The 25,531-nt window shown below is 46.7% G+C and overlaps 1 protein-coding gene across 5 annotated transcripts in view; it reads left to right on the top strand.

Annotated features, from left to right (window-relative positions):
* The window catches only part of LOC105701723 (protein roadkill), a 91,572-nt gene that overhangs the window by 24,436 nt on the left and 41,605 nt on the right, over positions 1 to 25,531 (top strand). For 3 of the 5 annotated variants that reach the window (XM_012428717.2, XM_012428718.2, XM_012428719.2), the window contains exon 3: positions 22,224 to 22,282. The exons of the other annotated variants lie outside the window; for them this stretch is intronic. The gene's annotated coding sequence lies outside the window, so the exon portion shown is untranslated. The remainder of the gene's footprint in view (positions 1 to 22,223; positions 22,283 to 25,531) is intronic. 5 annotated transcript variants of the gene reach the window in all.

The raw sequence follows: 25,531 nt of genomic DNA, 5'->3' as shown, positions 1-25,531 counted from the left end.
GAAATTAATTTTATATTCAAGTATCGTAAGAATTACGAGTTACTCGTCGAAATAGTATTTATTGCAGCGGTATTCGGGGGGGGTATCGTTATGCAACTCCTTTCTTGGGAGTTTTTTTATTTTTACGTAGTATGGGTCATCTTCCAGGGTTACATTAGTGTTTGTAATACATGGGTGTGGGTGTCATCGTCGATGCGGAAAGACTTAATCTTGCACCTTTTCGGTCGCACGGGGATGGAGACGCGGACGTCCTTCTGGACGCGGAGCCGGCCTCGAAATTCGAGGAGCGAAATTAATCGAAGCGACGGTCGGTATCGACGCCTCCGTCGACGTCGGCGTCATTCCGAAGCTCTGCGCCAGCCATCGGAGCAAAGACGGGCCGAGGCTGTGACCGCGTTTCTCGCCCGCTAAGTGGCACGCGCCTGCTTCTCCCGCTCCTCTTCCCCCACTGCTCGCGTTTCCCCCACTACTTCGGTTATCTCCGCTCCTCTAGTTACCCCCACTCCGCGGCGACCCCTTCCCCTCCGCCGCCCGCATTTAACCCGGCTCGCCGCCGTCTCGCTTCATTCCCCCGCGGACCGCCGCTCCGTCTTCGTCGGTCGGGCCCTTTCCCCTCCCTCCCTCCCTCTCTCTTTCTATCCCTTTGTCTTTCTCGCTCTCGCTCTTCTCGCGTTTCTCCGATTTCCTATATAGCTTTCACCCCGTCAAATGGGCCAGCGGATGGACAAAGGGAGCGCCGTTGTTTGCGGACCCTCCTGTCCCTCGTAACTCACCCTCGATGCCGTCGAGAGGAGAGTTTATTCACTTTCTCCTCTCTTTCTCTCTCTGTCTCCCCCTTCGACGGGGAGGGGCGGACGACCGATTCGCTCGTTTGCTTCCGTAATTCGTCGTTTAACCTCTCGACTTCCATCCACAGTGTCCTTCGAGATTTATCGCGACGTTGAGATCCGTTCACATTTAATTTCGGGATGATCGATTTTCGATCTCTCGAGGAATCGATTGTTGACGGGCTTCTTTCGCTGCGGAACGATTAACTCCATTGGTATTGGCGATATCTTCGAACTCGTTTCTTTTCACTCGCCATCGCTGTCCCCCTCCCTCTTCTTTTCGACGCCATCTCCTCTTCCTTCTCGTAATTCACTCCCGACAGCCGAGGATCGCATCTTTACTTTCTCCTCGAGAAGAGTCGTTACGTCCCTCCTTGGCGTTTAACGAAACGGGAGAAGTCGTGGAGGTGGCAGGCTCGCACGTTTCGGTCGACTCGCTGGCTTAACTCGATAATTCGTCACTCGAAACGACAATCGTTCCCCTCCTCTTTGCGGTGTCGCCGTTTTTCCGCCCCTTCCGACCTCCACCTCTTCACTTTCTCTGATTCTCGGGCGAATTTCTAATAGAGGATCGTGCGGATTCTTTTTTTAACCTATTATGCAAGTGCTCGATTTCGTCTCGATTATGGTCGATTCTGCCTGCGCTGTTTTTAAAATGTTCATGAAATTAATACTCGGTACTTTAGGCTGTAGTTACGGTATAAATCTGACGTATTACGTGGGATTGGTAGACATTTATGGATTTTTAAATATCGCAAAAAAAAATATGAAAGTGTCGTTTAACACGTCGTAGTCGTCATTGGTGATCGTTAATTAATTGCGGTATGTGTAGAAAGAGGTGAGAGATATCTCGAAAAGTAAATATTAAATTGCATATTATCGTTTCTAATGACAAAACGCGCGTTATCGGTTGTAACGCCAGTATATCGCGATAATTATATTACGCAATCGTATGGAGTAATGATCGTAAAAAAATAAAAAATGAAATTGTAAAGAAATATCCGCGTTAGCGTTAACGAGTGCATTCACGGTACGCAGTCGAGAACGGTGCAGCTCCTCGAAATTAACGAGGCTTTTTCGCGTTCTCCGTTCTGTTTGTCCCCGATGTCGGAAAAGTCGTGGAAACGGAGCTCTCTCGTCGGGTCCTCCTCGCTTTCCTTTCCTCCTTCGAGGGAAGGCGAGGCGGAGAAGTAGCGATATTTTCGCCTCTTCCTCCCTCAATGGCAGCGATCAGCGCGGAGCCCGGAACAATGGCTGGAAAAGAGAGAATTCCGTTCGATAGTCCCCTCCCTCGGCTCGCTATCGCCTCCTTCGTAGGGAAAGTTCGTGAAATAAGGGAAACGGAGACGCAGATCGTCGGCCATTGTGCATCCGATAACGAGGACGCGATATAACCTCGTCCGAAAGTTTGGAGGGAGACCGTGCGACCCGCCGCCATTTTGGTTCCCTTAAGCGAATTCGAGTCCGTGATATTTTTCAAACGGCATTCCTTGGACTGTTAATTATGCTTCATCGCCGGAAAGACGGATATTTTAAGAGGTGTAATTATATGACAATGATATGCACTTGGTGGGGCACAGAGATGGTGCTTATTAGTTAATACGTGTACGGGAAGGCATGCGACCCGCCGCCATTTTGCTTCTTTCGAGTCCATGATATATTTAAAACGGTATTCCTTTAATTGTCTGAATTATGTCTTATCATCCGAAGCACGGATATTCTGAGAGGTATAATTTGATAAAAATTACGTGCACTTGGTGGCCATTTTGTTCCTTCCGGGAGACTTCGAGACCCTAACATTTAAAACAAAAAGAAAAACTCTTTAATCATCTAAATTATGCCTTATACCCAGAAACGCGGATATTCTAAAAGGTACTATTACATGAATATAATATGTACTTGGTGCTGCATGAAAATAGACGCTGACTGCATTATACATTTCTCATTAGTTAATACGTATTTGGGAGGCGCCGAGTGCCGCCGCCATATTGGATTTTCCAGATCTCGAGTTCGTAGTACCTTGAAAAATAAACTAATTTAATCGTTTAACTTGCATTTTACCACACAACGCGGATATTCCGGGAGCTTTAATTTTATAAAAGTGATATTCGGTGCGCGTAAATGGATAGAAATCGTATTATGCATTTAATCGGTAAAAATTAAGGAGAATAGAGGAGATCCGCGTTACAAGGATGTCAAGCGATCTATCTCACGCCGGATCGTTTCTTTAGGTTCTTGAAAAGGCACTTTTCAATTCTGGCTTACTTTAATCGATTGGTCAGAGACTAAAGGCAAGAACGGGACACACCGCGGGCACCGAGTCGGACTTTCGACGAGGAAATCGGAAAAAGAGCCAAAAAGGAAAGTATCGAGAGCGGAGCTGGGAATCCTAGAAACTTGGTTTTCTCCCTAACGAACGAGACGAGATTCGCGCGTTTGCCGTTCACCGGTGAAATCAGATCGGTAGGCCTTGTCGAAAGGAGACAGCCGTGGCTCTGGAAACGGACACGTCCTTTTACGAAGTGCATGAAATCGCCCGAATAAGGACGATAATAAATGATAATATGTCGAGGGAATTGCATTCTCCAGAGTCGTAACAACGCTCGGAATAAAAACGGAAATGTGCACACCAGAAGTCATAAACTATCCTCCTCTTTGACGTACTTCGACTCGTGCCTTTTAAAAAATTCGCACACGTATACAAGTGTATATATGTAATATGTTAAAACAATTATCTTAATAATGCTAGAAATTAAATTTTTTTCACTGTATAAGGGTTGTGAAGAGATAAGAGGGCGCAAAATTCGTGACAAATTTTCTGGAAGCGCGTACCGATCGTAAAGAACATTTTGGCTGTATCTTGCTGTTTTTCCAGTTTTGTGCCTCGAAGCAAACCTTGAAGGCAAAATGCTATTTACCGAGCAAGTTTGCAGAAATGGTAGATGTCGTGGGAACGCGCGTTTCTCGCTCGAAGTTCGTGTCATAAAGTTCCCTTAAAAGAAACGCATTGTCCCATATATTTCAATCATTGAACTGGCCTCGTCGTCGGTTGCAGCTGCACGTGTACCCAGGGTCGGAGGAGAAGGCGAAGATGTGTTAAATCACGTGGGGGACGTCGACAAAGGGGGCGGAAACGCAAGATCATCCCGAATTATTCGGGGTTTCGGGAGATGAGGAATTTTGGCGCGGATAAAGGCTTTCTTCGGGATCAATTTCTCAATCTTTGGCCGTGAAATCGTTTCGGGGACCTCGAGACAATAGAGTCGAATTTCCGCCGCTAGAAAGTCACCGTTTCCACGTAGAGAATGGAGTTCCTTGTAATATCTTTCTCCTTTTGAGACCGGTTGAAAGACTTCTTTGACATTCTTTTCCGATGTCGTGTCTGCGCGACTCCACGTACTCAGATTAAATGTATCTAATTTAATTATGTTAAATAATTCACGCGTACAAGAGTTTCTACCCCTTCGTCAAAAGGACTCCATTGATAAACTGCCCTATTCCATTCATGGCTCTGCAGGGAATAAATTCGGACTGCTCGTTGTACAGTAATGAAATTGACTGGGAAAAAATCGGATGCTCGTCCATGGATGTAATAAAAATTCATGTTGAAATTATTTCTTTGACCGGCAGATTATGTCATGATAAATGACTTTATCGATAATGTAACATATTACACTATTTTATTCATACATCCAGGCAATAAATTCATACTACTCGTATATTAACGAAATGTACTAAATAGCCTAAAATGTGGAACCAAAATGTGGAACATTCACGGAGGATATATGGAAGTAGATCGTTCGTCCGTTCATCTAATAGAAATTCTGACGTGATTTCTTTGGCAAGGCGGGTTACGCGTTCGATCGACGCGGCCGGTATCAACGACGACCGGCTTATCGTCCGCTCCACTTCCGTGATGAACGTCAATCGGTGACACCGCTGGGCCTGGATAAGCCGGGCAAGTCGGTAGCCCTAGCCGACCGACTAACTAAACTAGGCAGAATTAGAATGCTTGTCCGCTCCCAGCTAGGCTCACGCCTCTCGGCTCTCCTCGGCGCGAGTTATCGAGGTTATCATGGCCGATAGAAATTTCGCGGCGAAAGTCACTATTTTCGGCCGGAACTCCTTCGGCCGCGCTGACTAATTCTCGTGGGCGGAATTGGAATTAGTGGACGATGCTTGTTCAAAAACGTCTTCGTCTCGGACAATGCTACTTATAAAACAATTCCCGAGCACCGGAAGTGAATGAAAAAAAAAGAAATTAATAAATTGGGTATACCTTTTTGGAAGGACCGAATAATCTCAAGGGAATTTTGGTGGAGCTGGAACTCTGCACTGTTAAAAAGATATTATAATTTTGTAATATTTTTGGTGGAAGTCTTATTCAGCCGTGGCATACTAAGGGAAAGGACTGAGCGAATTCGAAAGACCGCTGGCGCAACTATTTTCGCAATATTCGGCATTTCGGATGGCTCGTCTCTTTCGTGGTGCAGTCATTGAGTAGAAGTTGTGTCTCCTGCACATATACTATATGTATATTTTTTTAATTTTTAACTATCGACTATCCCATTTCGATTAGTTTTAGCTAATGGTGTGCAGTTAGCCCGGAGGGAAAGGTCTTTGAGCGAAATCGAAGCACCGGTGGCGCAACTATTGTCGCAATAGTCGGCATTTCGGATGGCTCGTCTGTTCCTCGGTGCGAACAATCACCTGTAACACCTGGGCCATCGTTACGTCGACCCGTCGTTTTCTCTCTCTCACTCGGGCTCTCTCTCCCTCGGATATGTACCTACGGTTTCACTTTTAAACCGCTTTACTATCGCGCAAATATATGTTTCACCATTTGGGCCAAGAGTGCGCGCAAACCGAGCCTTTACGTGCACTCCTTTCCCCTTTCGAAACGCCCGGCATTCCTAACCTCCATTCGTCTAAGTTTCGCGCGAACCATTATTCCGAAATGCCAGAACCGGCCGGGAATTCGCCGAGTTTCGAGACCGATTGGACGTCAAACCAATGGTTTCTCTTAATCGATAAGGTACTTGCAAGTGTGCGACAAGAGCGAGGATGTTTCAATAATTTTCAATAATTTGACGAAACGACTAATTACGGTTTTGGTACCTACTTGAGAATCTTTCTTACGGGTTAAGAGTGCCCTGAGAAAAAGAAAACGAAAAATTACATTTCACCTAAATAAACTCGGAATAAATTGGGCTCATCGTTTCTACGGATTTTTCACGATTTATTTAACTTTGAGTCAAGCAATAGTTCTTTGAATTAACAAGATATTCCTTTGGTACTATTCAACGAAATATTTCTTCGGTTCGATGAATTCTTTTGTTCCAGCGTGGTACTTTATCGTGGAGTCTTATCATATGATTATTGCGATTTTAACATTTTTCGCGAATTTCCCCGAGTTTCGGACTATTGTCTGTTGATTTTGTCAACGTTAGGACGAGGTCAATATCGCGATGGATGCAATTTTTTAGGCGAGTACAATTTTTTCCCGAATTCAATTCCTTCGTGGATGCAATTATTTCATGGATGCAATTCTTACATGGATGCAATTATTTCACGGATGCAATTTCTGCGTGGATGCAATTATTTCACGGACGCGATTCGTGCGTTGATGCAATTATTTCATGGATGCAATTCCTCCATGTTTGCCCTGCCAAAACTCGACAACTGCTCGAATGTTTGTCGACCTCGCAGTTTCGGTCACCTCGTCCCCGGCTTGCGGCATCGTTGCTCATTTTTTGTTGCTTCTTTATTTCTTCCTCTCCTTTCGCGTCACGCAACCGGGAGTTTACGATTTGCGATTTCGAGAAAGCCGCGCCGGTGGCCGTATCAATATTTGAGCATTCCTCGGCAAGCGAGGTCCCCGGAATTGCGTCACGAGATGGCCGATCGACGATCGATCGACCGTCATTCTCCCTGTACAATTTAACTCTTGCCCGAGTAGAAATGATAATAAGGCTTTGATCAGGACCCGATCATGCGATACTCAGGTTTCGATCGAACCCCGATAAAATCGGTTACGTAGGGCCCTCGTCAGGAACCTCATGAAGACATCATCGAGATGTCCTATTATTACCCTATTTATATGATCGGTATATTATTTTATTCCCTCCTACAGAATAATAAAATGCATTAAAAATGATTCATCTCAAATGCTCGTTCCTTTGTTTAAGCAAATGTTATCACATTTATCGCAGTTTTTTCACGAGACTTTCTCGTTTCCCCCGATCACAATGGCGGACGAATTCCTCCCTCCGAATGAAACTTGAATGATTCGTGAAGTCATCGTGGCCTTTTTTCCACCGTGTATTTCTGGGGGGGAGAAATGAGGCTCGAGGAGTCTGTAATTTCAAGAGATCCTTCCACCTTACGGGCCTTGAGTTCGGAGACCTCGAGCGCCATGCCGGACCTTGGCGTCTAAACTTGACTCCTCCGAAAGGTATAACCTCATCGAGGAGAGGAAGAAGAAGGGAAAACATCGGCGGGACCTCGGGGACTATTCGTACGAGCAAATAGTAACGAAACGCCTTTTCTTTTTCCCCCGAGCCGGACTAGACGGCCCTGAGAGTTATTTACGAACGGCCGTCCGATTCCGCGCGATCGGACGCCACGGACGCCATCTTGGATCGACCGGGGAGGAATAAAAAGGAGGAAAAAGATGCAAAAAAGGGAACTCTGCGGGACGAGTACGCGTCGATTTACCGAGATTAGTGCATAATAATCCTCCATACAACATTCTAGACACATTCCCGTAGAACTATTATTTGTATTTTCAATCTGGGATTTTTCTCAGTCGGGTCCGTTCGCGAGTTCTTCGCCGCGCGCCGCCATTTTCTGAGCCGACACTATAGAGGAACTCGAATTATCTGCACCGATCACAAATCGTTACCATTAATCGATACATGTGCAGCTACCTTAAATCGCGGATGTTCACGCGCGAAGTCCAATCGCGTCGGCGCATGCGCACAAAGGCGCCCTCGTACTCGGTCGCGGTCCATTTCGCGCGAGTCGCGAGTTCCTTTTTTTTTTTTTGTTTTTCTTCTTTTCTCGTTCAGCTTTTGCAGCATCGACTGCGGTCATTTGCTACGATCGTTTCTTGCGAGACTTAGCGGATTTATCGGCGTGCTCTATCCGATCTATGGACGTTCACTCGGAGCTGAAGAGAGGATCCAATTTCGTGAAAGTGCGGTACACTTAGAGATTAGCCCGATGAATCTATGTACCTATGTATCTCGCTGAAATTTACACCTACCTTGGTCGTGTAAGCTACGTTAAACGCAATTCGATGATCCGGAACGCAGGTCGTACCGCAAACATGAGAATTCCTCTTTCCTGACCGTAACCGTTGCGGTGATTATTCGCTGAACGGTTATAGGAAGATAATGTACAATGGCTGGCTTGAATGCCTTCCTTTAATATAATGAACTGAGGAAGCATTCACGTCCAGGGCATAATTGGAAATAAGAGGAGAATTTATTACCTTACGATAACAATATAATGGCGACTTAAATTATTATTTTTGTACCACGGGGATTCGGGAAACTTAGGACGAGCCACGTGCGCGAGAGTTCCATTTTCGAGAGACAGACCGTTACGGTGACGATCATGTAAACGATTGCATGGAGATAATTTAACATTACGGGGATAAAGGAGGAAGGAGGTCTCTCGACCACCCAATATTCCCAGGACAAGAGAGGTCGAGCTCGCCATCGGGAGCCCACCCGAGGAGAGGACACCCACGTCGTCTCTCAGCTTCTGGAGAGGAGCCCTCGACGACGCAGGTGTGCCCTGCGAGACGTAAGCGTCTCCGCGTCTCCTCGTCGCGTAAATCGATAGGATTCCCTTACGTCGCGTAATCCCCGGAGAAGCGGAAGGGTCCATCTCCGAGGGCGCACTAGTTCGAGGCCAGGACGAGGCGATCCGCGCTCGGGAAGGGCCTGATAACGGGCGATAAGTGGATCGCGTGGCGCAATCGGCGTTCCGGGGAATTCGGGCCCCTTGGGGAGCCGCTTCGACGACGCCTTCGCGTCTCTCTTTGCGCAACGTGACCGGCTTCGAGGAAGGGGCGCGACGATTGCGCGACGCCCTGACGAAACGGCCCCGATCGCCCAAACTACGTTTACTACGCCGAGAAGAAGAAATATCCCTTTGGACGGTATCAAAGAATGACTTTCTCAATTCGAATTATTTGGCTCGAATAAACTCCAATTAATCGTCGTCGTTGCGAAGAAACGGTGCATCAAATTCGAGTCTTTGAACGAAGAAAATGCATCTCCTCGGTACCGTTCAAATAAATGTTCCTTCGATTCGTTGAAATTCTTTTCTCGGTTTACTACCTCGTATGCGCGAATCGAATACACGATTGCGAGGTCATGTTAATTGATATCGTTAATTAATGCCGATTGCGGTAATGAGGCCTAATCATTTTCTAATATACCCGGCCGAGGCCGCGCTGACCCGCGTCGGTCTCCTTTCTACGAGCAGCCAGCTTTGGAGAGTCCCCTCCGGGCGAGAGCGGAACTTGCGAGCAAACGATCTACGAAAAGCGGATTTGACTTTCGGAGTTGGTCTACTACTTTCGAAGGCTTAACGTTCATTGAAAATATCCCTACCAAAGGAAGATCATTTTGGGAAGGTATACCGTTAAAGGTCCATTTACGCCCGTCCTTTGGCTGGTATTTGTCAAACAGGCGTTTCGCGGTTCGCTCGTCGCGGTTTCAGACTTTTTTTTTTTCTTTCTTCCTTTTCTCCATTATTCGCATTTACGAAACAACGAGAACGATTACAAAGGGGAGTAATGATTCCGAGGTTTGGAGGCCGATTCGCCCCGGGATGCTGCGATCTCGATCGGGACCTCTCGTCTCGGCCTTTCCTTCTCCCTTCGGTCGATCTCTCCCTCCACTCTCGAAGGCGCGACCTCGATAGCGCGAGGATCGAGATCTTCCTCGAGGATCTCGCGTTACGGCAATCTGGCTGCATATCCCTCGATCTAGGCTAACTCAGCTCGGCTATTGGACTTCCCAAGTGAGCGTAACCCCGTCCTCGTGTCTCGCCCCCTTCTCCCTCGGTACCCCCGCGAACCCCAAGTACGCACCGAGCAATTGGCTTACTTGCACGTGCATTCGGCTTATCGATACTCTGAACGAAAAGATTGACTTTCTAGGCGAAATTAAGGTGGCACGAAAGCGGCGTCTGAGGGGACTCGTTTGTGAAACTTAGAGTGTTGATAATAGCAAATGAAATCAAGTTTCTCCCAAAGGAATCAATTTTTATAAAATGTGATTTTTCCGCTCAAGGTAACGACGGTTAAACTCATCAATGATAACGTAAGAGTTCCTCGCCAGATTAGGAATTATTTGTTCGCGGGACATAAATTCATCCTCTGATTGTACAGACTGACAGTGTGTACCTTTCTGTGGAATCAACGCGAAATCCAGAAGTTCATTGAGGAGTTTACTCTGAATTAATTATCGTGACTAGCCCAGTGGCGAATTTTCCATGAAGTAATTAACATAAGTTCAGCGGCGAGTTTACCGCGAGTTTACCGCGAGTTACCCTCGTTACTTAGTCGTGGGCTCTCCCTATTGTACCCCGAAGCTATGCCAACATCCCGACGTGTACTTCGAAGTAATTTACTCGGCTCGGTGGTAATAATTTTCCTTTTTCCGGCGCGATCGCCGCCATTAAACGCGGTCTCGCCGGAGGTCGGCGCGGAACGGGACTTTAATTACTGTCGGAAGGGAAGTAACGACTTACTTATCGGATCGGCCTTAAGCCGCTCCGAGTAATACATCTTTCCAGGGCAAAAGCCGGCCAGTGCCCGTCGAAGATTGGAAGCTCTTCCCGGTGCCCTCTTCGAGGAGAATCTAGGACTTCCCGGATCCTTGGAAGTGGGCTAACCCTTTTAGGATCGACGATCGACGTCCTTTTTCTCGAATCTAATTTCTAAGCTAATTCCTGCATTAAGGGGACGTGAAAGTGGCATTCTAGGAGTCAATCATTCATGAAGCTTTTCTCTGAACTGGGTGTATCGAATCGTTTCAAACTCCATAATACGAAAGGGAGGTCTTGACACCCATGACATTTTTTTTTTGTTTTTTTATTACCTCTTCCCGGTTAATAAGCTCATTGATAAGCTCTTGCAGGGGAATCTAGGACTTCCTTGCATCGCGAAAGTTGATCGGATGAACTCGAGATTCGAGTTCCTGTTCTAGGGAATTATCTATCGTGTGTTGTATCGTGGGGGATTATGTCAGTCCTTTCAGGACACCTTTCCTGGGACGAGCGAGGCCTTTCGGGGTATCCTACTTACGTTAGTCGGATCGCTCGCGATTTCCCTTCTCCGGAGGACGGGAAGGAGACCCGACTTCGTCGTGTCACGTTGTTATTAGGTTGGGTCACGGCGGTCACGTGAACCGGTATATAATAAGTGTCACGGAGTTTCTCGCCGAGGATAGAATTTCGTGCACGAGGTCCGAGGACTTTCCATCGATGGGCCGACTGTCCGCCCTTTTCGGCGCTCCTACTCCAAGGAAATTCTTATTTTTCTCCTTCAATGCAATTAATCCTTTAGGTAGAATTTTATAACACTATTGCTATTGTACGCGCTAGTTTTAAAGAAATCCCCGGGCTATCGTGTCATTGAGTGAAAAAGAAATATTTCCTCGAGGTAATTGCATGCTTTTTTTTTTTTAACAAAACCCTCTCATTCTACCCGAACTCATTTAACTAAATCATTTTCTTGGAATTAACCCCTTGCGCTTAGATTCAATTATGAAACATTCCAATTGAGTGAGTCTAGCTTGTAGCGCATTAAGGAAACCTTTTTTTCTGTCCTCTAAGGTGTAAGTCCCTTGGATCGAAAAATTCGGAGTTTGACGAATCTGCACAATTCCCGAGGGGAGATGTTAGGGTACTTTTCTGCAGTCCGTTTCCTAAAACTTGGTTTAGACCTTATCCTTACCCAGGGGTCCGGTTATGTCTATCGCTCGGCCTAAGGATCGCCTATTCTCGGCCAATCCCTCCCGACGCGGCACTGGGAGTGAAAGCGACACGGTGAACCCGCTTACGAGGCGGCCGTACACTTTTACTCGCGATCCGAACCGTAGAGCTGCAGCTGCATTATAATACCTCCTGGCTTGGCAGCCAGGCCCTGGCATAGTTAGCGGCGTTACCGATGGAAAGCCCTCCCTTTCCTCTCGACTCGACTGCGAGCCGAGGAGAGTTCGAGATAAATAGAAATGCCAGGCGCAGGAAAATATTCGGCCGAACCGAGATAACTTTTGTTGGCTCTGTCATAAAGTATGGTCATCAAAAGGCGCGGTAGCATCTCCAAATTGATTGGTCTCGTTACCTTAGCAGGTGAAATGTGAAAGAATTCTTGAGGTTATTTCAGTTGGATTCATTGAATTGACAAAATATTTCTTAGATACTGCTCGAAGAAATGGCTCTTCGGTTCAATGATATTTCTTCCCCGGTGCGGTAAAAGAGAAATGTTGTTTCGACAGAAATGTCGTGTCACCGAACGTTTGGCTCTCTATATGTTACCCGTATTCATATTTGATGAAACGGGATCAAATGTTATTGGTTCTACTATGTACTTTTCTGCGTGCAGGGGTGATTTACAAATGTAAAGAACCCCAGGTGATCTTCGTTTAAAGGGGGACCGAGTCTGTTGTTCAATACACGCGGGGGATCGTTTGGCGTGGATTTCCAGTGCCCCTTGTTCCCAGGAGACCGAGATATCCTGTCTGGGGATTGAGTCCTGTTCCCTGAATTTAATGGGCTTGTCCCTTTTCCTTTTCCCTTTTGAACCCCGGGATTCGTCCGGCTTAGCCGGCTCTCCGCGACTTGACCGTCGTTACGTGGCACCTTTCCCGAACGGACTCGAACTAAAGCGCTTCCACCCGACTTTAAATTGCATTACGAATTTGATAACGACGTTTCGAGCATTTTCCTACAGGTCGCTACACACGTGACGGTAAATATTTGCGACGAGTCCGTGTCATTCATAATCAAATATTTGATTGCGAATGCGAATCATATTCACAATCAAATATTTGATTATGAATATGTGATCCATGTTCACATAGGTTGAACCAAGAGAAATTGTATCTGTTCGACAAAATATTTTTCTGCGTGCTCAAGGAGGGGTTGTTGGTCGAGGGGGAAGAAAGGGAAGGAAGAAACGAGCTTGACCGGTCCCAGGATTCTCGGGGGGGCATCGCCTGTCCCGAGGGAGTCGATTTCCTCCCCGATCCAAGATGGCCGCCGATCCCGACCCTTTCTTGGGGCTTTCAACCCTCGTCTCGTTTCCCGGCCCTCGCCCTCGCCGTCGTCTCGCTGCGTCTCGACGCCCCGACGTCGAATCTGCCCACCGACTCTCTCTTTCTCGTTTTATCTCTCGCTCTCTCTCTCTCTCTCCATTCATTCGTCTCCTGGCTCGTGGCGGGTCCCCGGGGTTCTCAGTCCTGCCGATCCGTTTGTTCCCTTTGTTCGCCCCGGTTCGTCGAGTAAAAAACGTTGCTCCATTTTGAACGACGCCCTGAGAAGAAACAGTGTTAAACGTTTCCCCTGACGGCTGGAAAATGGACGCCGGTCTCTAAAGCTACGCGACGAACTCGAATCGTTTCAAGCTTTACAACGTGAATATGGACGCTATAAAGGAGATGCTGACACCCATAAAATATCAATTTTTTAAACATTTGTTTATAGACATTTTCCAAATTTTGTATAAAAAAAGGAAATTTCATGGATATCAGGACCTTCCTTATAGCCTTCACATTAAAATTGTAAAGTTTGAAAGGATTCGGTACACTCAGTTCGGAGAAAAGTTTCATAAACGATTGACTGCTCAGATGCCACTTTCACATCCCCTTAACAAAATGTTTCAGTGGTTCAATGAGTTTCTTTTTTTTTTTTCCTTTTTTTTCCCCCCTCAGTGTAGAGTAATCGGGACAAATGGACAATCCGAAAGAGGTCCTAGGATCCTTGGCAGGGAAAAGCTCTCTCGTTGGTCCTCGCAGCCGAAAATGAGTTATCGCTGTTGGCAACGACGAAAAGTACCCTCGAAAGTACAGAGGGGCGAATTTGCCACCCTCCTGACTTCGCCCTCTGGATCGGAGTCCTCGAAACCGAGGGAAAGAAAGGTCTCGTCCTTATTCGATTTTTACCACCCCCACCCTGGCTCAGGAATCCTGGGCGGCCTTCCTTGAAGGTTTTCTTGCAGACTTTCCTGAAGGGATCCAGTTTAAAGGGACGCGGAAATTGATGAAGCAAGGATCTGGAATTCGGAAAGGGATGCTCGATAGGGAGCGATTATCCGCGAACGGGAAATGATTTCTAATTATAAATTGAAAGTAATGTATAAGTAATAGTATCTAGAGACAGAGTCATTATGCACGGTGTAGATAGCATCTTTTTTTAGTCGCAGATGTAGAGTGTAATACCCATCTTTGTTAATTATTAATGGGCCTGTCGTAAAAGGGGTAAATGCTCCCTTGCATTTTTTTTTCTCTGACCAGGGACGTGGAGTACAGGGCACGTCGTTAATTATTAACGAATCGTGTCTTTATAGATGGTGTTAAGCGCTTTCGCTCTTTTTTTTTCTCATTTTCTTCCACTCGCATATGTGAGGTGCAGGGTTTATCTTCGTTAATTATTAATAAACCTCGTCACGAATGGTATAAATGGTCGCTTGCACTGTTTTTCTAATCACGTATGTGAAATTCAGGGCACATCGTTAATTGTATCGCTATAAATGGTATAAATCACCTCTATCATTTTTTTTAATTTCTCTAGTCACAGATGCGATGTGCCGATCGCGTCTGCGCTCAATCGCGGTGTTCGTTGATTATTCGTTGCGATATCGGGCAGGATCGATTGGACCTTGTAGGAAAAGGAACGATTGCAAAGTTGGCAGTGCCGAAAATACCCCTCGGCCTCGGTGAATCACATCTGCCACCCTCCAAGGCACCCTCTCGGTCTCACTCCTGTTCCAAGGACTCGCAGGACTCGTCTCGAAAAAGCTGCGAGAGAGAAGGGAGGGTCCCTTCGTTCTCGTCCTTATTCCATATGGCATCCATTATGCTCTCTTCATTGTCGGACCATCCCGAAGGTACACAAAGGCTCGCTTACACGCGCCGATGATTATGAACGTGGCCTAAGTAGTTTAATTTTATTTTCATGAAACGAACTCCACGTTATTCTAATTTATATGAATAGAGCACTAAGTGTCGGATAAATTCACTTTTTAGACCCTTAGACCACTTTCGTAATTACGAGTACACGTAAGTACACTTGACAGGGTAATAGGTTTGATACTTACTGCGATTCGCGTCGCCAGTGATGATTTGTGGTTTTAAATATTCTTGTAACCGTTCTTAAATCGAGAATTTATAATATGTTATTGTTTATGAAATAACAGAAAAATCTATGCATGCCACCAAAGAGATATTTTGTTCATTGAGTGTATAATTATTTGACCCGAGTAAACTGGAATAAATCAGGTGCAACGTTCCGTCGGAATTATAACCGTTTATGTGAGCTTATTTGAGGCAAATAATTATTTTCTCTGATTTACCAAAATATTTCGTTGGTTCGATAAATTTTTTTTTTTTTCTCAGTCCACCAATTCGTAGGAGTTGGTAAACTGAGTAATCGGCTGTACCGAAATCCGTAGGAAAATCATTTGAAGGTAAACGTGTCTTGAGAAGTGCTTTAGTCTCGATTCGAGGACGATGGAAAATCTCCGACAAAGTAAGCAACATCTGCCACTTCCCGATCCTGGGACTCCTGCGGGAGGACCGGAGAAAAGGAGAGGTCCTTTTTCCCCCGTCCTCCCTTTCATCCGCCACCCACGGTGTGTTCGGTTCAGGGAATCCCGAAACCGAGGGGAAGATTGTCCCCAGGGACCCGGGAAGGCTACTCCCCTTTTCTCAAATTTCTCTCCACCGCGTGGGCTTCCTGCGGAAAGTAAAACGAGGCCCTGCGGTGGCGTAAATCAACCGAAATCTGATTTATTGAACTGGCGGTGTTCGCGATAGTAAACGTCTTTTTTTTTTAACTCTTGGCAGTATTCACGTTTGCGGCACTTCTTTCCGAATTATTATCAACGAACCGACGAACGCTGCCAGGTTTCGGAAAACGCGTTTTCCCGAAAACCTGAAAACCCGAGGATTTAATCGACAAGGTTCTACGACATCAAATCGATCGAAATCCAGTGTCCCCAGGGTGCGGGAACTGTTCTCGTAGAATATTTTCCAGTGCCCCACCGAGCGGCGAGAGATTGGAAAAACTTTTCCTAGGAAAAGTCGAAACGCGACGATCCTCGCCCTCGATCGAACCGCGCTCGGAGACGCAGGAGTCCTTTCTCTGGCTCGAAAGTGATCTCTCCGGGCTGGAAGTGATTCACTCGGCGCGTCTCTGGTCGGCCCCAGATAGGAGTGGAAAGTGGCTTTCTTCGGTCTCCCCTCGGGAGATTTTTCGGGCCGGGATCTCGATCCCGATCCCCGGAAACGGGATTACCGCGGAAGATTCGCGGAAGCGCGAGCAAGATTCCGCGATCGAGGCGGCCGCGCGGAGGAAGGGGTCGGCGGCGACCTCGAGCCCGCGGACGAGAGGCTCCGAAAAGGTCGGCGCTAAGAGGCGACCTTATTAGTTAATTCGCTTTGATTTGATTTAACGAACGGCGACGCAACCGGAGGTCGAGTTTGGAGGAGGGCCAAGGCGCGGAGCCGAGCGGGATCGCATCGATCGACCTCCACGAAGAGATCGAGGTCCGACCTCGAGACTCGAGAGGAGCCAACGCGTCGGAAGAAGAGGTCGGCGAAAAATCGAAGGTTTCTATCGCGGTCCGGTTAGAATCTCTCGGAGGAGGAGGAGGCTTCGAGCGCGACCTCGAGCGATCGGCGGCGACCTCGATCGGCCGAGAAGAAGAGGTCCGCCTCGAAAGGACGCCCATTAAGAGACAACGACGGTCAATTTGCATCCGCAGAAGAAAGAACCGCCGACCTCGGCCGGAGGGAGGCCGAAAAGAGCCGTGCGAGGATGAAAGCGCCGGACCTTAATTCGCCGCTCGCCATTCGAGTCACGCGAGGATAACGAGGCCCTAATAATTCAATAATTCAATGCGAGGTATAGTTACTCGAGGCCGGACCCTCGCCAGATCCAGGGGGACGTCGACGCCGGTCGTGTCTGCAAAAAGAACCGACGAGGTCGTCGATGTATCTCCTCTTGTCGTCCGAACATCCCTCCCAAGAACCTCGATTAATGGTCCAAGAGCTTTTAAGTGACACGAAAGGATCAATCCACATATATCAATACGTGAAAAAATATTGATAAAACTTTTCCAACATTCGCGGAAACATAAAACTCAACATGGCAGAAAAGTCTACATCAGGGAAACATCCCAGTAAGCCTGTTCATTTTGTTTGTGCCTGAAACTGGATTTCAGGTTTACACAGCCGAAGAATCGCTCTTTGTCCGCTTTTTTTTTATTCTCGCCATGGTCGCGGTATTTCGAAGGAGCGATTGGATTCGTATCCCATGTTCTGGGTAAACATGTACCACGTTATGGGTGATAATTTCTATCACGTTGGGATTTTCCTGGTCGGCTCGTCAAAAGCCATGACGATTAACCGGATTGCCGGGTCGAGGGAAGGCAGGGCGTAGCAGAGCGGAGCAAAGAATCGCGGTCGTCGTCTGGAGCGTCGAACAGTGGCATAATGGAGGCTCGAAAACGAGGCGAAGTGAGGTGAAGAGAGCTGACCTACTGTCGCAAGTAGCTCAGGGACGTCGCTGTCCAAATCGCCTCTCCACCCTTCCCTCGGACCCGCTATCCGGTACGGCTCCATGGCGTATCGTCCGTCTATCCGCGCCGAGTTCTTCCCACCTCTTCCCTTTGGCTCTTCCTATTCCGCCGACGACTCTTCCGCCTCCGCCACCCATCGGACGAGTCCTTCGCCACCTGTAACGGATTGCCGGGCTTATGCGAAGCCCAGGAAACCCGATGAAAAGCCGGGAAACGCCGATCGATCTCGCCGACCGGGACGTCGGCTTTTCGGAACTTCTCTCCTTGCCTCGTTATGGGTTCTCATTTTTCTTATTAGTTTTTCCTTGGCTTTACTTCCTATCTTCCTCTTTTTGAGTATTCCTTCGGTACTTTTATGTGAAAATTCTCGTGGGATGGTGGAGGGGGGTATAATTTTCATCTTTAATGGGTGCAAAATGATAATCGCTGGACTCGGTCATTTGCATGTCGAGACCACTCGAGGGCGTGAAAATTTGGGAGAGCGACGAGAACGGTTGGAGATGCGACGCGCGTGCGAGCGACTCGCAGGCAAGGCGAGCGTTTTGAGGTTAGGTGGCGGGTGTCGAAATCAAGAGTTCTTGAGAAATGCTAATGGAGAAAGGAGAAGGGTGGAGGGAACGGCGTGCAAAACCGTAATCCCGATAGGCCCGTAACCGTGCACGAGAGCATTCGCGGGAATAACGCGGCTACGACATACTCGTGAGATACTATCCTTGGAAGGGAGTTCGGCCTAACCTAACCTAACCTAACCTAACCCACCTAACATCTCCTCGAATCTCTCGAATTCCCTCGAGGGACGCGTCTCGTCGCTTTCACGTAATTTCGAGGAAAAAAGCCATCTTCGCGTCGCCGAGGAGGCTCAATTGGAGAGGGAAATGTTACAAGCCGAACTCTGGGCACGCGTTTAAAACAATACTGCGTGAAATTGGCTTTAGAAAGCAGCTTCCAATTTGTCGCGAATTAACGGCGTGGAAATGAATACGTTTAGCTGGGGTTTTACGGGCCCGGCTGACAAAAGATTAGAAAGTGCCGATCGTGGATGGACTCGTCGGGATTTGGGATCGATTTACACCTGTCCGATCCGTCTCCGATCCGTCTCCGATTTGTACAGAGACGAACATGAATGCCCTCCATAGAGATAGGTATTGCAATGTGAAAAGCCTGTTTACACCCGACCGATCGTGGAAAATCTGAAGAGCTCCCACATAGCCATCTAATCGTGAAAATAGATCCCATTTGTGATGGAGGTAACAGTCAAGCAATGGTACAACACGTAATCTCCGAATATAAAAAATACCAAATAGCAAGAGAAGGCTTTAAAGTATTCAACTCAATTATCACAGCTCTCGGGGACCCACATGAAATTAGCGAAACCCTAAAGTTCTTGAAAGAAAATCGACCTTTATACTGCGATTTTCGAATGTCCACCGTCGATGTGCTCTCTTCGACGGTTACATGGGATGGAAGGAGGCCTATAAATATTACATATAAAGGATGGCATAAATTTTACTCGGCAGACAAATAAGTCGAGCCAAGTCGGCGCGGCCAGATGAAAGGTCACTGGCGTGGTACACTCCTTACATTGTAAACTCTTTCGCATAATTCAATTGATGCAATCGCGAGGCGAGAGGGCCCGATGCAACGACGGGGTGCGATCGAGTTATTATTGTATGTCGCACTTGTCGGTGATGCCGCTTGTCTGGAATTAAAAATACCGATGCAAGAATGGCATGCTCAGCATTCAAGAGAAGCAATTGGAACAACGTAAGTTGAGGTAAAAATGCAAGGTCGAATTATTATTACATAGGATACTTATCGGTGGAGTTGCTTATCTGGGATTGTAAATGTCGATGTAAGAAGAAGTTTTTCCTTGAGAGAAGTTATTTCTTTACCTCCATTCGAAACTGAGGTATTATAAATCACACCGAGCGAATAATCTCACATTTACCTGAAATTCAAAATTATAAATTATGCAATCCTCGCTCATGATATTCAGAAGCAGGTATTAGAACGGGCGATCACCTCGATGCGAAATTCTTTCGAAAATGCGACCAACCAATCCGTGCAATACCCGTGCACGTTGCACTTTATGCAGGTTTACATGGCAGATTTACGCGCCGTCTTTGCGCCAATGATTTTTCCGCCAAGAATCCCTGTTTACCGCCTCATGAAGCCGGTGGTGCTTAAAAGCCGATTTTACGAGAAGTTGCGAAATATCCGACTATTTGCATAATTTCAAGATAGGGCAATTAACCACCTTGTCGGTCCCTCGTGGTTGCATCCGAGTCAAGGGAATGCCGAGATATCGTCGATAAATAATCACGGTTTCCCGTGACCCGGCGACCTGTGTGAACCCTTTCGGATTTCTGAGAAAATCCGCCGATCGAACGTTTGTCAAGTGCCTAATCGGTTGTGATAACCGCGATAATGAGCCTGCCAATTATCAACGCGGGGGAGAATTTCCGCGAAATTTTCTCACGTTGCGAGGTTTCTGCATCCGAGTCTGGAAATCGATACCGATCGATGGGAAAATTCAATCGTCCCTCCACACGTATCGGGAAACTGTTTCGATGTTGTAATCTCTGCTATTAGCCATTATACGGAAATTGGGTCATTTTGGTTCAGTGTCATTGTATCGTAAATCTGCACTTTGCATATGCAATCTGGCACTTTATCATATTCTCGTGTAGGTAGTCGCGATTAATAATAGTCAAGAAGGGAAAACATGAGGATCGGTTTTTTAACAACTTTTTTTTGTATATATTTATGATTTAATGAAATTGGGTGAACATGCCTCAACTTCTGTTTAAGGGGTAAATAGTTTTTCTATAGCGTCTACATGGTATAGGTATTTAATTATTTATAAATTCGTTTCCGATCGTTTAAAAAAATTCACTTGATATGAAAGTGACATTAGAGGAGCCAATCGTTTCAAGCTTCACCACACAAATGACTCTAAGGAAAGTTCTGACACTCATAAAATTTTATGTTTTGTAAAAAATGAAAAAATGTCTATAAGCAAATTATTAAAAATTTCAATTTCATAGGTGTCAGAATTTTTCTTACAGCCTTCAAGTTCACATTGTAAAATTTGGTACACCGAGCTCGGGGAAAAGTTTCATGAACGATCGATCTCTCAGACGCCACTTTCATATCACCTTAAGAGGAAGAAGGGGAGCGATCGCGAGTCCGTTATCATCGCGTATCACCATATCGGACATCCGCACCTATAGTCGCCATATTAGATCGGTCGAGAGGCACTCTTTGCTCACTTTCAAATAATAACTCCCGCCCACAGGGCAGAGTGAAAATCGGCACGAGACTTTCAAATTGCTCTTTTCTACACTCGGACGAGCGGCGTCACATTTTCACTCGGCGTGGTTTTCTCTCCGACTCCGATTCGCTTTCCTGGGGTTCTTCCTCGTGTATCTCGCTATTTTCATCGTCTTCGTCCTCGGCTCCTGCGATTTGCGACCAGACGCAAACCCAGATACGGAGGAAGGGGACTGGGAGAAAAAACACTGAATAAAAATCCACCTAGGGAAAAGTCGCACGGATTAATCGGACCGAGAAACGATTTCGTTCCTTGTGAGCGCGTCGAGAGCGAAGAAAAAGATGAAACGCCGAGGACCATGTGAAGGCCCGAAGAAAGTCGACGAAGAATCTCTATATTTAGCCGTAGACTCGTCTAAGTGTTTTTATCACTTTCTGTCGTTTTTTATTATTTTTTTTTAATTCGTCAAAGCCGAACCCTTCATTCACTCGCCCCCCTCGCTTCTGTATATTCCTTTATTCGCTTGTTATTCTTACCTCCTTCACTCGTGCTTATTTCTTATTCTTTCTTATTCCTTCACCCTTGGTTTATACTTTATTCTATCGTCCTTATTCTTTAGCCTCCTTTCGTCGCTCTCTATTCACTCGTTCCTTTTCTCATTATCCTTCGACTCTCCATTTTATCAATTTTTTTTTTCCCTTACATTTTCACTTTACGAAATACGTAAAGGATTTTTTAAATATCGCCCTCTGTTCGCTCTTACCTTAATAAAAAGGCAATGGAAGCAAAAGAGTGAATATAGGGACCATATTCTCGCTCCTTCTCTATATTCTTACGTGAAACTTGCACAACCCAATATGGCGGCCGCCATAGCAAAGAGAAAGGAATCCCCTTCGCTATTTCTTACAGCCTTCCCAGGAATATCAAGAGAATATTTGGTTTTGCGGGCTCCGGGTATTCCGGAACGAGTTTCTCGCCCAAAACAAACGTATTTGGCTCGAAATTCTGGCGAGTTTCTTGATCCACGCCTCCGGGTCTCAGTTTTCAGGAACGGCTTTCCGCAAACTCTGTACACAGCATTCAAAATGGCCGCAAAACGAAGGCGTAGGTGGATCGTTTTATCCGGGTTTTGTGACCCGTTCGCCATTGCCCGATTATTTCTGGATCGGTGCAACGGCGGGGCGAGGAATTCCAAAGGTCGTTTTGCGTATTTATAATTTCCGCGTGAGAAAACGCGAACGCGTCGGGCGCTCCTTCGACCTGTGTTTTCCGACCGTTTTCTTTTTTTTGATTTCAGATATCCTTTGTTTGAGCCGTCCTCGGGCGTCGTTGCTTTAATACGAACTATGTCCACGAGTAAGTAGATTTTACGATTTTCTTAAAAGTGGCCCCCACCTGCCCCTCCTCCTTCGCCAAGAGAGATTTCCTTTTGCTTCTCGCCTTCGAGAAAAACGGACCTCCCGACTTTCCCTCCGCGGTTTTCTCCGGGTGCGAGGTCGCTTTTCAAAATCCTTCTCGCCCGTTTGAGTTTCTCTCGGCGAGGTTTTCTTCCGGCCGAAGAAGCGGGCCGAGAGCGAAAGTTACGAAAAAAAAAAAAAAAAGAGGGGGAAGGGGAAAGAAGGATAAAGATGGAAATAGGGAATAAGTACTCGCCGCGGTTTCGCGGCGAGAAATTAAACATTCTCCCTCTCTTAATTACCAGACTTGGTACTTTCTTGAATGTCGACTATTTTATACTATCGGCCGCAAAGTCACCTGATAATTTAAGTCGTGCAAATCCGAGACTGCGATACGTCGTTCATGGTTCATTTATTTCATGCTCTTCGCTTTTTTTTTTCGTATAAATTTTTTAATATTCTGAGTGATAAGTATTGCTTGTTACACTTTGGGTCGGAGTTCCTTAGCGGCAAAACGTCTCTATGCATTTTTTCCTTTTCTCAGCTTATGTTCGTGATTTTACTCTCGATCGGTCATTGAAGCGGCCGATTTGAAGATTCGTGAAGCAAGAATAAAAAAGTAATGAGATATGTACATAGGCACGGGTATATGTACGGATTGCCGCCGCGGATGCAGCGAAATGACATCACTCGTCCTCGGTTACGTAAAGAGACGTCGGGCGTCGGGATGCCAACGCGACGCGAGGTGCATCTCGCGTGTTGCCATAATTCGTCTCACGTGTGAGCAGACGTTGCGGGGACGATTCTCGACTATCGATCCAACGTCCGGGAAACAGTGCACTTCCGGCCTCGTGGATCTCGATAAGTCGCTCTTGGCCTTCGGCCATTTTATTTCATTCTTGAGATTATTATATTATTACGTTATCCGCGACGTGGCGTGACGACGTTACGTGCACGAGGCTAAGATAGGAAATGAACGTGAAAAGGTCGGAATTTGCCCGTTTAAAACATGCTTCGAGACAAGTACAACGTGGTCGCGATGTTGAGAGACTGTTATCAAATAATATATATTTAACGTACGAGTAGTTTTTGACTTCATGGATTAATTGCTTCCCTTCGTAAATCGAGGGTTCATGAAGTTCACCGTGGACGATTTAAAATTAAAAATTCCGAGCAAAAGAATTCCTAAGGACTAAAATTCGTATAAATCGGGAGTTGGTACGGTTCACCGCGCATGATTTGAAATCAACATTTCTGAAAAGGAAGTTATCGATGAGAAAAATTTCTTACCCGGGAACTTGTGTAGTTGGTCGTGAATGGTTTAAAATAAAGATTCAGACGAAAAGAGTTCGTAAAGAGATAAACTTGTCAAGTTCGGCTCATACGATTTGAAGTAAAAGTTCCTATCGAAGGAACTCGTAATGATATGAACTCCTAAAATGGGAATGGGTAGAGTTCTCCTTAGACTTTCTTGAATGTTAATTTGTTTTCCAAAATCTACAGAACGTCCCGAAATTCATTATAATCCTACATCGCGGGTCTAAATTGAAGAAAAATTTAAAGACGGTTTTAACGGATCGGAGGGTCTGGTTCGTTTTTTTAGAGGCGGAAGATATCCGGAAGGAGAGGTCGTAAATAATGGCACCCGGGACGTTAGCGGTCGGGTGCCGATTTTCCAGAATTTCCTGGGAAACTTTGAGACGTCTTGTCACCGGGGAATCGGTATATTTTAATTGATTGCGGGGGGTGCCACCGGGAGGGTTGCGCAACGTGGCGCAGAGGAACGGAAACCAACCGCGGAACGACGGGCGCGTAAACGACGGGCTTTAACGGGGACGACCATCGAAATGGTTATTTTAGACGATGAGGTCGTCTAGGACGAGTAAAACGAGCGCCGAGGACGCCCTGTGTACCTCTCGCTCTCGCCTCGCTCGTTCCACGCGCCAAGCCCACGTCGTAACCCCGGCTCGACCTCCGTCGTTTCCGGCAATCCCCGATGTCGCCACCTCGGTCGATCGGGATCGCGGTACGTCGATGTCGGTTTCGAGCTTCACCTGGTATAGAGTCCTTAGACCAGTTTTTGGGATCTTGGGGAGGGTCGATAAAGGCGTGCCCAAATTAAATCAGAGTGGAGGGTACCTGTGTGCGTGGGATGCGTTCTTCGCGAATCATGTTTCGTCACGCGAAACAAGTTTTTTGGGATCTTGGCGAAAGTCGATAAAGGCTCGGCTAAAGAGTCGTAACCCCGGCCAACTTCCACCGTTTTCGAAGATTCTCAGTATCGCCATTTCTTCGATCAACCTTCCAGCACCCTGTCGTGAATTTCGACTTTTGCTCGGTACCGAATCCTTCGATGATGCCGCGAGCGTTTTTTAGAATCTGGACCAGGGTGGATAAAGTAATAATATATCGCGATAAAGAAATTCGTTAACAAGGACGAACCAAGGCAGAAGACCCCCACGCGCGTGTCATGTGTTCATCGGGACGTAATCGATGAATCCGGGGTCCGAGGGCTGGGTGTTCCGATTCCATCTCATGACTAACATCTCCACGAGTCGAACGTGCCGCCGCGTTGGCGAGCCTTCCCTGAAGAAAAAAAAAAAAAAAATGTACAAAGGAGAAGAGTCGCCTCGATTTGGCGACCTCGAGGTTCCTCGCGACTCTAAACTCCCTCTCTCGAGTTGACCCTATCGGAGCGATTCTTTTCTATCTTTACCAGCCAATGTCAACTTTCCGCGACCCTGAACTCGCGGGATAGCCCTAAGCGCGGTGGCGCCGATCGTTTAATCGATCTATCGTTACGTCAGGTTTTCTGCCCGAGACAAGTCGAAGGCCACGGCTAAATGCTCCACCTCGAATCACCTGAATAAACCCGCCGGATCGTTTCGGCCGCGTCTATCCGCCGTGTCAATTATTCACCCCGAAAGGCCGCATGAAAATTTCACCCGCAAGGAACTTCCGAATCGATTCCCTTCCCTTCTCGTCGCAATCGATAGCTCGCTCTCGCACTTTGTCATTGTCTTCCTCTTTCCTGCCGGGAGGGGCGCATCCCCGAGGCGGATACATAAGTATTCCCTGAGAGTATTCATCCCACGTCAAATAAAATCATCCCTTCCCGTTCCCGAGGGCTGACAGTCATTTCCCGCGAATCCCGTGGAAAGCGGCAGACGGGAAAAGAACCGATCTCCACCCATGGAAGCGGAATTGA

The sequence above is a fragment of the Orussus abietinus genome, unplaced genomic scaffold, assembly GCF_000612105.2.
Source record: "Orussus abietinus isolate OABI.00-Male unplaced genomic scaffold, Oabi_2.0 scaffold30, whole genome shotgun sequence".
Taxonomy (NCBI): Eukaryota; Metazoa; Arthropoda; class Insecta; order Hymenoptera; family Orussidae; genus Orussus; species Orussus abietinus.
Note: the sequence above shows the minus strand (reverse complement) of the source record. Positions and strands in the feature narration are given on the sequence as shown.